The sequence below is a fragment of the Schistocerca nitens genome, chromosome 5, assembly GCF_023898315.1.
Source record: "Schistocerca nitens isolate TAMUIC-IGC-003100 chromosome 5, iqSchNite1.1, whole genome shotgun sequence".
NCBI lineage: Eukaryota > Metazoa > Arthropoda > Insecta > Orthoptera > Acrididae > Schistocerca > Schistocerca nitens.
This window is the reverse complement of record NC_064618.1, coordinates 488,711,555-488,730,363: the sequence shown is the minus strand read 5'-3', so window position 1 is coordinate 488,730,363 and position 18,809 is coordinate 488,711,555.

The window sequence follows — 18,809 nt, the reverse complement described above, 5'->3', positions numbered from 1 at the left end:
GTAGAAGTTATTGATGAGGCTGCTGTTGCTGTAACTGACCATGCAGCACATGCACATGGTAGTGCTAGTGCTTGTGCAGTGTCACGAGAATTGTCCATCCAATGGCGAACAGTATAGAAAGCTTTGCGGTCTATTTAACAATGGCACCAGTACAAGATCCAGTTGGTGCAGCAAATGAACATCATGATATGCAGCAACGTTCTGAATTTGCTTTCCGGTATCTGGCATGGATCGAAGTTGATGACATGTGACTGGGTATTATTCTATGGAGTTATGAGGCACATTTTACACTACAATTTGCAGTGAATACACAAAACTGACGAATTTAAGTTATTATTATAGCAAGTGTCGTGCATGAAGAACCATTGCAATCGCCATATGTGACTGTGTAGTGTGAATTCACAAGCACCTATATTCTCGGACCATTCTTCTTTGAAGAGAATACACATAGAGGGCCTGTCAGGTGTACTGCGACGCCTGCACATTATCGAGACCTCCTTGTAGAGCATGTCATTCCTGCTTTGGAAGGGCATAACTGTGTGAAGGCCACTGTTTTCATGCAATATGGGGCAACACTTATTGTCGCTCGCCCAGTGAAAGATCTACTTAATGCAACCTATCACAAACGTGTTATATCCAGAGAATTTCCAGATGCATGGCCTGCAAGATCACTTGATCTTAATCCATGTGACTTTTGGCTCCGGCGACATCGAAAAGAACATGTTTACCAGGCATACATTTGGTCTCTACCTAATTTGATGCCAGTATACAAGAACATGTTGCTCATCTTCCACCTGAGCTGCTCTGAGCAACTGTTGATCTCGTCGTTTTACGGATGCAGCATCTCTTTGTCGTCTCTGGTGCTCATATTGAACAGATTGGGTAAGTGGTGCCCGAAATTGGAACTCCTAGTTTTCCAGTGTAAATCAGTTCCACATTGACACATTAGGATATCTAGCAAGTTTTGCTGCCATGTGATAATTAGAACCTATACTGGGCCTCCATGAGTAGTTGCACTTTAATTATAACTGGGGTGTGGGGAGGGGGGGGGGTGAAAATAATATGTTTCAGAGAGGGACACTAAGGAAAAAGTTTGAGAACCCTTGGTTTAAAGAATGATTGTAAAATTACAAGATACACAAATATCTTACCAACAGTGGTAAGAAGTGCAGTAATGTTTTTCCATTATGAATGGTTTTGGTGATAAAAGAGTGTAGGCTTCAGCAGCTAGTGTCAATCTGAATAATATCCTCTTGGGCATTAGGCCACATCATTTTAAAACTGAAACCACTATCAAAACTGATGTTTTGACAGATTAAACATCGCCTTTTATGGTGGTTTTAATTTCAAAATGGTGAAGCTTAATGCCCAAAAGGTGTTCGCTGCTGTTTAGTGACAATGAAGAAGCTATATTGGAAATAAGTAACTGGAAGCTAATTAATTAACTTCCAAGGTGTTTGTTTGAATTTGGTATCACACGCGTACATTTCAGGTACTACAGAGTCATTTTTATTAGTATACAGTAATGTGGCCATCTGTGAAAAGCCGGTATAACCATCTTTTTTACTGCGGACTGGTGTGAGACATGCAGGAAGAGAGTCAGTGAGGTTTCTTGAAAGTACCAACACTGCTGTGCAACCATGCCAACTCCAGTGCCATGGACAGCTGCGCTAGGTTTCTTGGCTGAGGATCCATGACACAAACAGCCCCATCAAGGTCGTCTATCATTCTATCAATTGGGTTTAATCCTATAGATTTTTGTGGCCATAGGAGTATGGTAAACTCATACTAGTGCGCTTCAAATCATGCATATGTACCGTGAGCAATGTGATACGTTGCATTGTCCTGTTGATAGATGCCATCATCCTGTGGAAAAGAAAGTGCATCTGGGGGAGGGGGGACATAGTCTGCAAGTATAAGTATACATGCATACTTGTATTGATCACTTTTGCCTTCCAGAATGATGAGATCACACACACACACACATATATATACATACATATATATATATATATATATATATATATATATGTGTGTGTGTGTGTGTGTGTGTGTGTGTGTGTGTGTGTGTGTGTGTGTGTGTGTGTGTCGTTTAAAGAAGTGAAACCAAACTCAACAGAAAAATTTAGTTTTTGATGGTTCTAGATAAATTTGTTGCATAGAGATCTAAACTGCCTACACTGCATAAAATACACTTTGGACCAGTGCAGTTTCTTTGTAAATATAGATGTAAACCAAGGCGTCTGCTAATAACAAAGCAAGCTCTTGAGCAGCAGTATCAGAACACGCAGTTTTTCTAAGATAGATTGTAATAAATTTTCTGTATTTCTCTTTTTATAACTTCTTTAGTACCTTACTACAAATATGTAAAATTTAATCGTTATGCTGCCTGCTTTTAATGCAATCAAAAAATGTATTTTTACTGACCCATTTCATCATAGTACAAAAAAACCTGTTTCATTTAAGAAACACTAAAGATGTTTCATATGTAAGAAATAGAAGGGAAAAACATATAGTATCAAAATAATCAGCAACTTACAACTTTAACCTTCAAATTACTTTTTTATTATTTATCCTATTTTGCTACAGCTTAAAAGACAAGTTTGCAAGTACTCTGAAAAATGTTAATTATTCTCTGTTTTTGAATGATTTAAAGTTACTGTTTTAATAAACTTTTTAAAAATTTCATAATAAACGAAATTTATAATTTTTATATCTTCAGTATTTTTATATTTACTATTTATGAATTCATCTTGATATTCCTCCAAACAGGAAAAGATCTAGCTTGTTTAAATTGGTAGTGTTCTATATAATACTAACCTAATACAATACAGTAGTAAGTTCATTGGAAAGATACTGCCATAGAATTTGTGGTGAACTGGAACAAATAGTATGTCATGCAGTTTTCGGAGGAAAAGATCATGCTACAAATGCAGTGTTCTTTTATGAGGTTGCCAAAAAAGAGAGAAACTAGTTTGGGGCGACATTTTGCCGAAACATCATGATGAAAAGCTTAATTCTTTATTTTATACAATGTTCATGACATCAATGCAATACCTAACACTCACTGTCTACACTGTGTGCAAGCCCTATTCTCTTAGAGAACGATTTATAAAGAGCATTCTATCACTAAAAATAGTTTTGAATTTAACTTTGTTTCACGAAAAATCGCAACAGTGACTTCTCAGAAGACTCTAAATATTGAAGTCAATAGTCGAATTGGTGATAAAAAGAAAGGTACCAATGTGGATTCCTTTGTTTTTATTAGGTTAACTACCAAAAGATCAATTAAGCTCTTCATAGGGCAATTTCTAATTGACACTGGTGATCTAGAATTGACCTTGTTAAGAAAGTACAATGTAGAGAACTAATCTAAATTTAAAGCTGATGATACTAAATGGGCCCCAACGTCTCTTCTTTGTCAAATTCTTGATATTCCTGATATTGATCATTGACAGAAGTTTTCATTTCTTTCCTTAGATATTAATATATTTCATAGGCTGTTGTATCTTAGTTAAAATGTAAACTCTATTTATGTTGGAAACCAATATTTTCAAGATAAAATTGATTAAAATGAAATTGTTATGCATCAATTCTATTCAGTCACAATGAATGTCCCATTCTGCCACTTGAAGAAATAATTTTAATGTTAAAATGGGCCAAAATAAAAAATTACTAACACACATTGGGCTATTGACTCTACTTATCAAAACACAACAAGTTTCAGAACCCAGTTGCACATAGCTCCAATGGAATTTTTGGGCAAACCAAAGTTTGCAGTGTCACCCATCTGTTTTGACCTGTGACATAACTATGATGTGACATGTGATGTTCAGTATGACAAAGCGCATTGGAAATGGTTCGTTTTTGCAGAGACCTTGTTTTAAAATGTGGTGGGGCTCTCTAGTGTAGTATGTTCACTTTTCTAAATTGTTTTTTAATCACATTAATGGTTCATTGGAGTGTTTTAGTGTTGTTTGTAAGAATAATATTAGAAGCGTTTGTGGAATTTCTAGTGAGTTTTCTTGATTCTGACAGTTATGGAAACAGATTTTTTTGTTTGAAGTTAATAATGCAGTGTCTTGCTTATGGTTGAAGATTTAATTTTATGTTATTTACTTTTTGTTTTGTTAATGTGACAACAAAGCTCTCTAGCAGGTCGCTGTATGTCGCAATGGAGGATATGTTGGTTTCAATTAAATTCCTACAGTTGTTCGGTCTAATCGAAAAGGATGTGAAGTGTTATGTATTTTTACTGATATTGGTGTGCAATTTTGTTAGTTGTAGATAATTATGTTGGGTTGGTAGGTATCATGAAGTTTGTTTTACCTACATATGAGGAAGCAATAAATTTGTTGACTCTTCTGGGAATGTAGTCTCTCGGAACTTTAACAGTAAACCACATCATATTGCAGAAAGACTCTTTTGCAGCATCTGCCACTGGAGTTGGCTGGTCGTCTATGTGACACTTTTGTGCTTATCAAATGGACATGTAACGAAATATGTTGCTCTATTTTGGAGCTTTTTTGTTTTCTCTTTTAATCCTATCTGGTGCAGATCCCACGCTGACCAGCAATATTCAAGTACTGGTCGAACGAGAGTTTTGTAAGCTACCTCCTTTGTTGATGTACTACATTTTCTGAGGATTCTACCAATGAATCTCGGTTTGGCATCTGCCTTCCCTGCAACTGGTTTCATGTGATCATTCCACTTTAAGCTGGTGTGTACGCATACTCATAGATGTTTTATGGATGTAACTTCTCCAAGAATTATTCTGCAATTGTGTAGTCATATAATAATGGGTCTTTCTGTCTATGTATGTGCAATATATTGTATTTGCTTAATTTAATGGTCAACTGCCACTCATGCAACAAGCATCGACCCCCTGCAGGTCTTCTTGCATTTCGCTACAATTTTCTAGCGTTGTGACTTCTCTGTACAAAACAGCATCATCCACTTAAAGCCTCATGGTAATTCCAATGTTGTCTACTGTGTCATTTATACATTTTATAAAAAGTAATATAGCTATAGCAATTCCTTTGGATATGCCCACAGTTACTTTTAAGCCTGAAGACTTCTATCCACTGAGAATGACACGTTGTGTTCTGTTTGCTAGGAACTCTTTAATTCAGTCACACAGGTGGTATTATATTCCATACACTCGTACTTTGTTCAACAGGTGGTACTGCAGAGCTGTATCGAAGTCAAGGATATGGCATCTACCTGGGTGTCGGCATCTACGTAAAGTGTACCCAGTGAACTCTGCACAAAGTGAAATTTGCAACCACAAAAGGTCGAGGAAGGGTCCACTAATACCCTGGCCCAACTCTGCGATGTGTCCCACCCTCTGCCCCTTTCCACTGGCCAGCCTTTACTCGGTGTGCTGCTGAAGAGGAATGGAGCTGCTCGAACAAGAACCGTAGCATCTAAATTTTTACAGTCGGAAGCGATTATAATTATTTTACTTACGATCAGATCTTCAGAAAATACAGAGGGAAAAATGAAAAAAGAATTTTAAAACTCATATCTCTTTTAATCGACAAATAAAATAAAATATGATTGATCTTGGATTACCATATGGTACATGTAATGTACATAATATGTGCTGTCTTCTAACGAATAGGCTGTGATGCATTATACAGAGTGAACCAGAACTCTACCGACAAAATTTAGGATGTTGCCCAGGTATTTTTTCGGGTATTTTGGCTCGTCACTGAATAATTACATTTAGTTTGATTTCTACCTTTTGTATCTGTATTGCATTGAAAATATTTGCACAACTGTGAAAATATCGATAGTGTGAGCTATGTATCTTGTTTGGAAACAAATTTGTTCCATACATGCAGTTGACAACACTAGGGACTACTTTTTGTCCTCAAGCTTGTATTCACAACTTTACGAGCGGCTAGCTTAATGTGGCAGTGTTAGTTGTACTTTAACGATACATAACAGTGTGGATAGGTTTACTGGTGAAGAATCGGCAGATGCGCATCTGGTGGTTGGGTTCACTAAATGCAATGGAAAAATGGCACGGCTACCATATGCTCAGCTGTTCCTGCAGCAACGGTAATCACATAATAGTAGTTCCACATCTTTGCACTGTAGTCCACGAACAACAGGATACTTTCGTGTTATTGGTGATTCGATATTACAGGTTTTTTTCACTATGATGAAAGTACTTTCACAGAAACAAAGTCATTCTGGCAACAAAGTCAAATAAGTCATAATTACATTATTACTTTGTAACGAGCCACCGGAGGCCATGGGTTCCTTACACCAAAAGACTCAAACAATATTCCTGCACAATCTCCAAAGTCTTGTCAGTCACCCTGTATAGGTGAAATGAGTTGGACGCAACTTTTCTCACACTCTTAGTGCTCTGAGCGAGTATACTCTATATGTGATTTAAAAGCATGAAAACCATTTTCGTTAAAATAATAATTCTACATGCACATCCATACTACGTAAACCACTGCGAGGCGCGTGGGAGATGGTACTTCTCATTGTACCAGTTATTAAGATTTCATAACATTCCATTCAAATATGGAGCGCAGGAAGTATGATGGCTTAAATGTGTTAATGGGAACTGTAATTAGTCTAAACTTGTCCTCGCGATCCTTACAGGACCTATAGGTGGGGTTGTAGTATGTTGCTGATGTCATCTTTTAAAGGTGGTTCTTGAAACCTCCTAAGTAGCTTTCTTCAGGGTAGTTCACCTCGATCATCAAACATCGACCAGTTCAGTTTCATGAGCATCTTCGTGACACTCTCCCGCTGGTCAAATGAACCTGTGACCATTAGTACTGTCTACCCATTTACTGTCAAATACACTCCACTTGTTCTTTTGGTATGGGTCCCACACACTTGAGCAGTATTCTGGATGAGTGGCACAAGACTTTTGTATGCAGTGTCCTCTGTAGACAGATGGTATTTATTTAGTACTCTACCAATGAACCGAAGTCTGCCACACATTTTACCTACTACTGAGCCTATGTGGTGGATCCATTTCATACCCTACAAAACTGTTACGCCCAGGTATCTGTATGAGTAGGGTATCACATTGCTTTCGTTCTGTGAAGTGGACAATTTTAATTTCTGAATATTTAAAGCAAATTGCCCATCTTTGCCCCTCTGAAAACTTACCAAGATCTAACTCAAAATTTTTTCAGCTTTTTTCAGATAGTACCTCATTATAGATACTACATCATCCACAAAAAGGCTGACTGTTACTAAAATGCTGTCTGCGTGATAATAACTACACAACATTAAACAACAGGGCTCCAACACACTTTCCTGAGGCTGAATCGATATTACTTCTATACCTGTTGATGACTTTCCATCCAAGACAACTTGCTGCATCTTCCCTACCAAAAAATCCACAATCCAGTCACAAATTCCGCTTGATGCTCCATGTGATAGAACTTTTGATAGTAAGTGTAGATGTAGTACTGAGTCCATTTCTTTTCGGAAGTCGAGAAAAACTGCATCTGCCTGATTGACTTCATCCATGGCCTTCAGGGTCTCATGCGAAAAAACTGCGAGTTGGGATTCGAATGCCCGATGTTTTCGAAATCCATGCTGTTTATCATGGAGGCGATACCTCATTACTTTTTGTCTCTGAGTTGGTATAAGATTCTACATCAAATGAATGTCATGGCTATGGGACGTTAGATTACGATTAAAGGAGGGACTAACTGGGACGGAAATATAGTATAGAATCTGATGAAGTTTCCAACTGGTGATGAATCATTCATAAATTTTAGCGATTTCAGTTGTTTCAAAACACCACTTTGAACTTGTTCGAGGATTATGTAGTAGCAATGCTCCAGGGTAATTCTGCATATCATTTTCGTTATTGCAAGTAGAAGATACATGAGTATTAGAGAACTGTATAGTAAGTAAGGTACACTTTGAAAGAGCAGGGAATTGATCACAACTTACGTTAACTCATAGCTTACATAACAAATAAAAAATTTTATGGTGACAAAGCATAACAGTTTTTCACATTAGAACAGAAAATGCATGGTATTGTTAGCGATGACAGTGCCACTAAAGCGGAGGTACTAGCTATGGTTTACCGAGATTACTTCAGCAAAGAAGATGTATTAAATATTCCAGAACTGAGATCAAGAACTACTGCCAACATAATTCGCTGAGAAGTGGATATCCTCAGAATAGTGAAGCACCTCAAATCATTTAATAAAGGCAAGTCTTCCAGTCCAGACTGTATTCCAATAGGTTCATTTCAGAGCATACTGTTGTAATAGCTCCATATTTAGCTGTCATATACAGGGTGAGTCACCTAACATTACCGCTGGATATATTTCATAAACCACATCAAATACTGACGAATCGATTCCACAGACCGAACGTGAGGAGAGGTGCTAGTGTAATTGGTTAATACAAACCATACAAAAATGCACGGAAGTATGTTTTTTAACACAAACCTACGTTTTTTTAAATAGAACCCCGTTAGTTTTGTTAGCACATCTGAACATATACACAAATACGTAATCAGTGCCGTTTGTTGCATTGTAAAATGTTAATTACATCCGGAGATATTGTAACCTAAAGTTGACGCTTGAGTACCACTCCTCCGCTGTTCGATCGTGTGTATCGGAGAGCACCGAATTACGTAGGGATCCAAAGGGAACGGTGATGGACCTTAGGTACAGAAGAGACTGGAACAGCACATTACGTCCACATGCTAACACCTTTTTATTGGTCTTTTTCACTGACGCACATGTACATTACCATGAGGGGTGAGGTACACGTACACACGTGGTTTCCGTTTTCAATTACGGAGTGGGATAGAGTGTGTCCCGACATGTCAGGCCAATAGATGTTCAATGTGGTGGCCATCATTTGCTGCACACAATTGCAATCTCTGGCGTAATGAATGTCGTACACGCCGCAGTACATCTGGTGTAATGTCGCCGCAGGCTGCCACAATACCTTGTTTCATATCCTCTGTGGTTGTAGTCACATCACGGTACACATTCTCCTTTAACGTACCCCACAGAAAGAAGTCCAGAGGTGCAAAATCAGGAGAACGGGCTGGCCAATTTATGCGTCCTCCACGTCCTATGAAACGCCCGTCGAACATCCTGTCAAGGGTCAGCCTAGTGTTAATTGCGAAATGTGCAGGTGCACCATCATGCTGATACCACATACGTCGACGCGTTTCCAGTGGGACATTTTCGAGCAACGTTGGCAGATCATTCTGTAGAAACGCGATGTATGTTGCAGCTGTTTGGGCCCCTGCAATGAAGTGAGGACCAATGAGGTGGTCGCCAATGATTCCGCACCATACATTTACAGTCCACGGTCGCTATCGCTCTACCTGTCTGAGCCAGCGAGGATTGTCCACGGACCAGTAATGCATGTTCCGTAGATTCACTGCCCCGTGGTTTGTGAAACCCGCTTCATCGGTAAACAGGTAGAACTGCAACGCATTCTCTGTTAATGCCCATTGACAGAATTGCACTAGATGATTAAAGTCATCACCATGTAATTGCTGATGTAGCGACACATGAAACGGGTGAAAGCGGTGACGATGCAGTATGCGCATGATACTACTTTGACTCAGTCCACCGGCTCTCGCAGTGTCCCGTGTACTCATGTGTGGGTTCATGGCAACAGCAGCTAACACACCAACTGCACCCGCTTCTCCTGTGACGGGCCTGTTACGGACCCGTTTGCGTGCTACGACCATACCTGTTGCATACAGTTGGCGGTAGATGTTTTGCAATGTGCGGCACATTGGATGCTCTCTGTCCGGGTACCGTTCTGCATACACCCTGCAGGCTTCAGCTGCATTTCGTCGACACTCGCCATAGATGAGTATCATCTCCGCCTTTTCAGAGTTCGAATACACCATGGTCACAGTTCCTACAACACTACACTATCACAGACGTCTGGTAACACGGTGTACTACAGTTGGTCTGCGTGCGGAGACGAATGCAGAATCACAATAGCAGCAAGCGCTACATGCGGACACTGCGACAGCTAGACCAAACCACAACAGTGCACTACAGCCACATTCGTAAACACGGTCGTCATCGTAAACATGTCCCTGCAGATGCTGCTCGCCGACCGTGGCCCGTGTTTGTTATAACACGCAACTGAACGTCGGAGGTTTCAAGCGACAACTTTAGGTTACAATATCTCCGGATGTAATTAACATTTTACAATGCAACAAACGGCACTGATTACGTATTTGTTTATATGTTCAGATCTGCTAACAAAACTAACGTGGTTCCATTTAAAAAAACGTAGGTTTGTGTTAAAAAACATACTTCCGTGCATTTTTGTATGGTTTGTATTAAACCATTACACTAGCCCCTCTCATCACGTTCGGTCTGTGGAATCGGTTCGTCAGTATTTGATGTGGTTTACGAAATATATCCAGCGGTAACGTTAGGTGACTCGATCGATACCAAAGGACTGGAAGTTGAACAGGTCACACTAACACATAAAAAAAGGAAAGATAATCACAAACATATAACATTGACGTCGATTTGCAGCAAGACTTGGAATATATGCTGTGTTCTGACCTTATGAATAACTTCCACAAAAACATTCTATTGACATACAGTCAGCATGGATTCAGAAAAATCATTCTTGTGATACACAACTGGCTCTTTGTCTGCACTAATTAATGGGTGCTATTGACAGAGGACCTCAAATTGATTCCATATTTCCATATAGCGACCGTCATTGTTCCTCGAAAGTGGTTTCTAATCACATAGCTTGCGGAGTAGTGTGACTGCACTCATGATTTCCTTTCAGAAAGGTCTCAATTCGTAGTAACTAACTGCGAGTCATCAAATGAAACAAAAGCGATATATGGCGTTTGTCAAGGAACTGTTTAAGATCCCTTGTGATCATAATCTACTCAAATGATTTGTGAGACATACCGTCTAGTATTGTCATCAGAAGAACAAACTAACTGCAAAATAACTTAAGCAAAATACCTACATGGTAAGAAAAGTGGCAATGGTGTACCTAAACAATGAAAAGTATACAAACATTCATATGAGTACTAAAAGGAATCCGTTAAATTTAGGTAACACGATAAATCACTCAAATTTGAAACTCTCCAGTCAAGAAAATATCTAGAGATAAGAGTTATGAACAACTTAAACTGGAACAATGACACAGATAACGTTGTGGGGAAGGTGAACCAAAGACTACATTCTATTGGCAGAACACTTATAAGATGCAACAAATCCACTAGAGTGCTTACACAAAGCTTGTCCGCCCTCTGCTATAGTACTGCTGTGTGGTGTGGGATCTGTTCTAGACAGGATTGACAAGGGACACCGAATAAGTTTAAAGAAGAGTATCTCATGCTGTGTTACCGCGAAATAGGGGAGAGGGTGTCATGGATATGATATGCGATTTAGGTGGGCAATCATTAATACAAAGGTGTTCTTGGTTGCGGCGAGATCTTTCCTCGATATCTTAATCGACGAGATCTTTCCTCGATATTTTAATCTCGAGCTTTCTCCCCCGAATGCTAAAACATTTTGTTGACATCTACTTACATAGAGAGAAATGATCATCGTAATGAAATTAGAGAAATCAGAGATCGCACGAAAAGATTTGGGTGTTCATTGTTCCCGCGCGCTGTTCGATAGTGGAACGGTACAGGAATAGTGTGTAAGTGGTTCGATGAGCCATCTGCCAGGCAGTTAGGTGTGAACTGCAGAGTAGACATGTATATGTAGAAGTAGATATGCATCATAAAAGAAAGAAAAGTAGGATAGGAACGTTAGAACAAGGAGAACCAGTGTCATATGCTTATGTAAGACAGAATACGTTATGTAGACAATTGTTGCCTCTTGTTGTTCTTGCGGTAGTAGGATATTTTCTTTACGTCGTCCGTTTGCAAGGCGGCATCGACGCTGCTCTGACAGGACCACACGGCATCCCAGTGCAGGTGTAGTAGGGGGATGGTGAACGAGGACTCGGGATACAGGTAGGCGGTGACGTAGTGAGCAGGTAGATTCCAGGTATACTGGATGCAAATTTCACAGATTTCTGCCTGTGTTTAAATTTCACTGGGTGCAGGTTTCATGTATCCATACCTACCGCCTTTCAGGTCTCGTGGATGAACAGAGAGCTGGGTTTCACATGGTTGCTGTTTTTGGAATTCTAGTCGATTCCTGCAGATGAGATTTTCAGTCTCCAGAAATGTCATAAAACGTGAGCATAAAAAATGCTCCAAAATTTTACAACAGACCGACGTCCGAGATATAGATCTATACTTATGTGCATCTGTTCGACGATCTTTCCTGAAAATGGGAATGACCTGTGCTTCTTTCCAACAACCAGAAACACTTCGATCCTCCATAGACCTGCGGAACATTGCTGCTAGAAGAGGTGCAAGTCCTTTCAGACATCCTGTGTGGGATAGTATTGGTATCCCGTTAGGTCCAGTGGCCTTCCATCTCTTGAGTGACTTCAGTTGCTTTATTATCCCACTGTCACCCATTTCGATACCAGCCATTTTTTCGTTCGTGCGATGATTTAAAGGACCTACTATAGTGGGATTTTCTTATGTGAAACAGTTTTTGTAAAATACGTATATTATTTCGGCCTTTTCTGAGTCGTCTTCCATTTCTGGGCCATTATGGCCACATTGTGTCTGGACAGATGGCTTCGATCTGTTTACTGATTTAACGTAGGACCAAAACTTCTTAGGATTTTCTGTCTAGTCGGTAGACAGAATTTACTTCCGAGTTCGTTGGACGCTTCATGCATGGCTTTGTTTGGTTTTTATTTGTCTGTGAGGCTTTGGCTACGTTTAAATTTGCAGTGAAGCTCCCTTTGCTTTCATAGCATCTTTCTACAATGGCTGCCGAAGCACAGTGGGTGTTTTCCATCTCTCACTACTTTACTCGACAAATAGGTGACCAAAGCGTATTGTAAAATGCTTTTGAATTTCGTCCACTGACGTTCAACATTGTCAGTGCTGGGGATAAAATTTTCGTATTGACCCGAAACCTGTATCTTGTCACTCTTGCTAAACAGAAAGATATTCCTCCGTTTCCCTGTATTCCTATTTTCAGCTGTATTCAGTGAAGCTGTAATGGCCTTATGTTCACTGATTCCCTGTTCTATGCTCAGTCGAAAAGTTCGAGTCAGTCTGTCACAGGAGATCTAAGATGTTCCTTCACGAGTCGGTTCTCTGATTAATCACTCAAGGGAATTTTAGATTAAGGCATTTAGAACAATTCCACACGATTTCCCGTCCCTGTGGTCTCAGTAGGGGTCTCCAAGCATGTAGTTGGTATGTTGAAATCTCCGCCTAACACTATAACATGGCCAGGAAATTTACTCGAAATATTCTCCAAGTTCCCCATCAAATGTTTTTCCACTACTTCTCCTGAGGCAGGGAGAAGCATCCTTGACGACGTTTGATCCACCTTTAACACTTGTATTCATCCAAATTATTTTGCATTCGACTGTACTAATCTTACTAGATAATATCGTATTTTTTATGGCTCTAAACACGTCTCCACCATCCGTCAGTGTGTAGAATGCCATTGCTATTGACATATGGTTTCAGTTAGCTTTTTATCCCTAGTAGAATGTGAGCATTCATAGACGCTCGTGCAGTTAACTAATACTCGTACCGTGCTAGCCACTTCATACGTATAGTCCATGTCTGGCGTATAAAACGGGCCCTACAGTTCTCCACCTTTTACCAATGGAGGAGAAATGGCCAGCCGGAGTGGCTGTGCGGTTCTAGGCGCTACAGTCTGGAGCCGAGTGACCGCTACGGTCGCAGGTTCGAATCCTGCCTCGGGCATGGATGTGTGTGATGTCCTTAGGTTAGTTAGCTTTAATTAGTTCTAAGTTCTAGGCGACTGATGACCTCAGAAGTTAAGTCGCATAGTACTCAGAGCCATTTTTGAGGAGAAATGCACATCGCACCATCGCCTGAGCCTCTGGTGTAAACCTTCCAATCCCCTCCAAACCAGATCAACTGCCTGCAGAGATCCCTCCACATCTCAAACGAGATTGCCCGTCAAGCAAATAGAGTGGACATTGGCCTTCTTTCGCGACCTGTTTGCTATTTCACTGGGAGGCTCTGTCAACCCCCCTACAATTGGAGCTCCAAATGACAAGCAGTCCTAGCCTCTGTGCTTGTCCAGATCTCACAGGAAGATTGGCCACAGTCCTCACAGATGAGGCGCCCTATGCTAGCTCAGATATACTTTCTGCGGTAGGCAGTGTCTCAGACCTGTTTTTAAGACGTAAAGGAACAGCCATGTTGCCGGTGCCCACTGTCGCCTTCTGTTCAGAGGTTTGCTACACCACCACTCTTCACCAATCAGCGTCAGGTAATTGGCAACCAGAGAGCAGTCAGGACATATGAATCAGAAGACACAGCAGCATCAGCGATCGCAGGCAACGCTATATTCTCCAGAGGTGCAAAAGCTATCATCTCATGTGCCCCCAACGCCACCACAGCCCAGGGCAACAGCCTGAAGCCTGTCAACCAGCTATGGCCAACTCCCTCTGCATACTTGCACAACAGGTGTAGTTCCTATCCACCATTAATAAATTTTTGTCCGTACCTTTGGTAATGTAACGCTAACCCAAGAATTTAAAGTCACTCTACACAAACAAATGAAAAGCAGGCGAACTCTCCCAAAAAATAGCCATACTAAAACAGATTGATAAACAGCTACTGTTCACTTCTACACAGAAACAAGTATGAATACCACTAAACTGAGTGATACGTACAATATGTATTCAAACAATAAGCTGCTACTATTGAACTCTGCTCTCCTCTGAGTCTCGAGCTCTACCACTTAAGTTTTCGGTATCAGGTATATGAGCAAGTTTTATTGCTATCGTATTGCAGACTTCAGCTTAGTTATATAGATCAAGTGAAGTGTTTGATACTAGATTTGTCGAGCTGTGATCTACATAGGTCAAGTGAAATTTCCAGTATCACTTTTTTTCAGGTTACATTACTGAGGTTTTGTTAATTATTGAGAAATTAGTTTGTCTGTTTTTTGTGTAAGTAACTGTTTTGTTATGTCTTCATGTCATTTCTGCAATTAAATATTTTTGTGTAACTTACATCTGTTAGCATATTGTATAAGGTTGAAATAGGGGCAGTAGGCGTCTGCCATCTTAATGATCTCATGGTTCAAAGACAATGGGTGATACCACAACCTTCAATAATACTGGATTTCTATACTATATTACTGCAGATGGATACTGTACTCTGCTTGAGTCCCATTCCTTTACACACCTCTACTTAATTATTTGCACAATACTAAATAACATTTCTGTAATCTTGTCGATAAAATTGTATGTAGGCCTGTACCATTTTATGGGCAGAGCAGAAAGTTCCTGCTTCAACAAAACTTAATTCTGAAATGCTAAACACAGTAGAATTTAAAGTAAATGCCCCATTGTGTCGCATGGAATGGCCCATTTATCGGGTTTTTTAAGTCTTGCCATCAAATGTGTAGGGGTGATAGATCACATAATGGTGAACGACTTTTATTAGAGACAAGATGTTCGCTGACACTTATCGGCGAGCCTAGGCATGTTTTATAAGTAGTAGAACGAAAAACCGGTCCAAGTTGCAAATTTTTACTTTTTATTCATTCTATGACTAGTTTTGCAGTGAGACCTATTTTCAAACCATCATAACAAAGTCGAAAATGACAATTTTTGAAGGTGTCAGCAATGTGCAAAGAACATTTACACTGTACTGCAGATGATCATTGCATGTTTGTGACATCGTCAAAAAGTGCCATTTTCGACTTTGTTATGATAGTATGAAACTGGGTCTTGGCCCAAAGCTAGTCATCAAATGAATAAAAAGAAAAACTTTGCAACTTGGACTGATTTTTTGTTCTAATGGTTAACTGAAGCAGCTGACCCAAGAAATGTTTCTTTAATCTATATGTAATTAATCATAACAATTGTAATTCGAAGTATTTGTTTTTAGATATACTGAATCCTCTTGATCAAAACTGTGTTACATTTGAAAAATTCGCCATAAATATGACGTTACAATTGCCATGTTGTTTACAATGTTTATCACATATTTATGACATCACTCGTCAAACTCAGTGACTAGTATAGCGGACTCCTCTTTGTCCCGAAAATGATTCAAGTATCATAGAAATAAGTTTGCCTACACAGCGTAAGAGGAGACTACTATATGTATTTTCCAATATTTGTACTTTTTAGCAGTAAAACGAAAATAGTTTGACAACAACAGCTTTAAATGTATGTTAGAAAGAAACCAAATTGATTACCATGAAAATACTGATACAGCTGTAGTGTGTACCATTACATACAGTACAAATTTTTAAAAAATCTATCATAAATAAATCTACGCTAGTATTGGAAAATCTGGTTTAGCTAAGTGGAGTTTACAATACACAGTTCCAAATATATACATGTAAGCACAATGGTTAACACAAAAGATGTTTAACTATTTATCAGAATTAAAATTAACTGAGTCTTCTAAGAAAATACTTCACCTGTAGTGAAGACCAGCCTAAACAGTTTAAATTAAAAAATAGTTTAGGGGAAAAAAACTGCAAGCCCATTTGCACTACCGTCATGTTGAGGTCCATGACACTGAGCCACCATCACGTCAGTGTGTATCCACAGTGTCTGTCATGTTGGGTTACATCGATTCACTTAGCCCAGTACCAAACAGTGAAATTTAGGCTGTGTTACCATCTGTGATACAGAAAGTCAGAATACAGAACTGGAATGGAACAACTACGATAATGTTTCTTAATGGCCAAAGCAAGCTTCTTGACCACTTTCATTTTGTAAAATGCTGAAAACATTTATTTGTTATATATATATATATATATATATATATATATATATATATATATGTGTGTGTGTGTGTGTGTGTGTGTGTGTGTGTGTGTGTGTGTACCTCAGACAATATTTATATGGGAATACATAGAAACTCTTTACCTTATCCATGATGTTTTTTTCGTTATTTAACCAAAAATGTCATAAACAACCCCATTTTTCTCCTTTGTTAGGGCTGACTTTTTCACTTAAGAATGTTATTTGATAAAGATAACTTCATCAACTTATATTCTTGTTCATACACAGTATGAGCATCGGCTGTGTTCTGTTATTGTAAAACCTAAATTTTTTTTTTTTGCTTCAGATATTTAACCCCACTTGTGGAGGAACATTGAATGGAAAAAATATACAAGTTGCCATGGAACACTTACAATTTACCAATAAAGCAAAGCACAATCATTAAATTAAGATTAAGAGAACACAAACGCCGGAAATCCTCTACAACATCAGCAAGTGCCGTGAAAATAGGTTAACTTCTAATGTTAGCAGATGACACCATGGTCAAAACGTTTTTCGCGACAAACCTGGACATGACGTGACGTGGCGTAACAGTCTGTTGACACCATATGTGGAAGCACCATTTGAAATGCAATGTGGAATATTTTAATGTGACGATTAAGTGTGAACTGGCCTTGGTACCAGTAATTGACTAAATATTATTGTTCCCTCAAACACTGAACAGTATTTCGTTTCTCTATCATGTCAAAGTTTAAAAATATAATTTCTCTCACAAACATGTAGGTAGAACTAACAAAAATGTAACAACATAAAGCAAAATAAAAAACAACAAATCAAAATGCACGCCAAGAAATCAAGCCACAGCAGCGATTACCGTTATTTTACTGGTCAAAGCTGACGATTAGTACCGCACATTCCTCTCGGTCCAAAAACCCACGGATAGAATGGGGATTCAACTTTGCAATGCCATATTTTTGCTACAATGTTTTCGGAATGGACTACCAAGCCACGTAGGGAGAACACACTGACTGCTGTGTGGTCGCCGCCAGCCAAAGTAGAACCATATGCTTGACGCTGAGTGGCATCCAGTGTTCACAACAGAGCCTCATGCCTCTGTGCCTGGTGGCGAAACTTTCATCACTGTAGTGCGATTAAAATTAGTTGCGACTTTTGACATTTGGCTCACCAGAGGAGCGTGACGCCATTGCCCAGGTAACATCAATGACAAGTCAGCTTTCGCTAGCACGCCGCCAGCATTTCAGTTGGTAAAGCGCCCCTGTTGCCATGCCATGCTTAAACAGTCTCACGTAGTACCACGTGTTAGATGCAACTATGTTCATTAGCTCTCGTTGTAAAGTGCTGTTTTCTGGCTTTGAAATGTTCTGCAGTCGTCAGATATTGTGAACAAGTGTTTTGTGTTGGCATTGCGTTAATCATAACAGTGCGGCACGTCTGAACGCGAGATTCGCAATAAAAGTGATCGCTTCTGAATCCGACAATAGCAATAAACAACGCGCCATACGACTCCATTGTGGTGGATAGAGCTCCTAAACTGCGGTGGAGGAGAATGGATATTTTGCTCTGGGTACAAAGACATGACCCATAGAATAAAATTTAACTAGCTTATATAAAGTGAAGATAATGAAACTTGTAGTGCGTCACAAGCCAAACCCTCCGCGCTACAGGTCTATGAACTGGCTTACGCTAAAGGGCATAGTTTTTAATCAGGCTTCTTCCATATCATGCTCATTTAAATCCGACCAGAATATATGGAGCTAAGTGAAAAGAAATGTGGTAAAAGACAATAAGAGTTTACACTCAGTGAGGCTGAAATGCTGGCAAAAGAAGCCATTGCAAATGTTGCACCACAAGGCTGGCCTTTGAGTTGTCAGCCATACCAAGAAGACAGTTGATGAAACATGGATTCATGAAGGACTGTGACAAATTTTGAGTAATACGTAACTTCTTTTGTT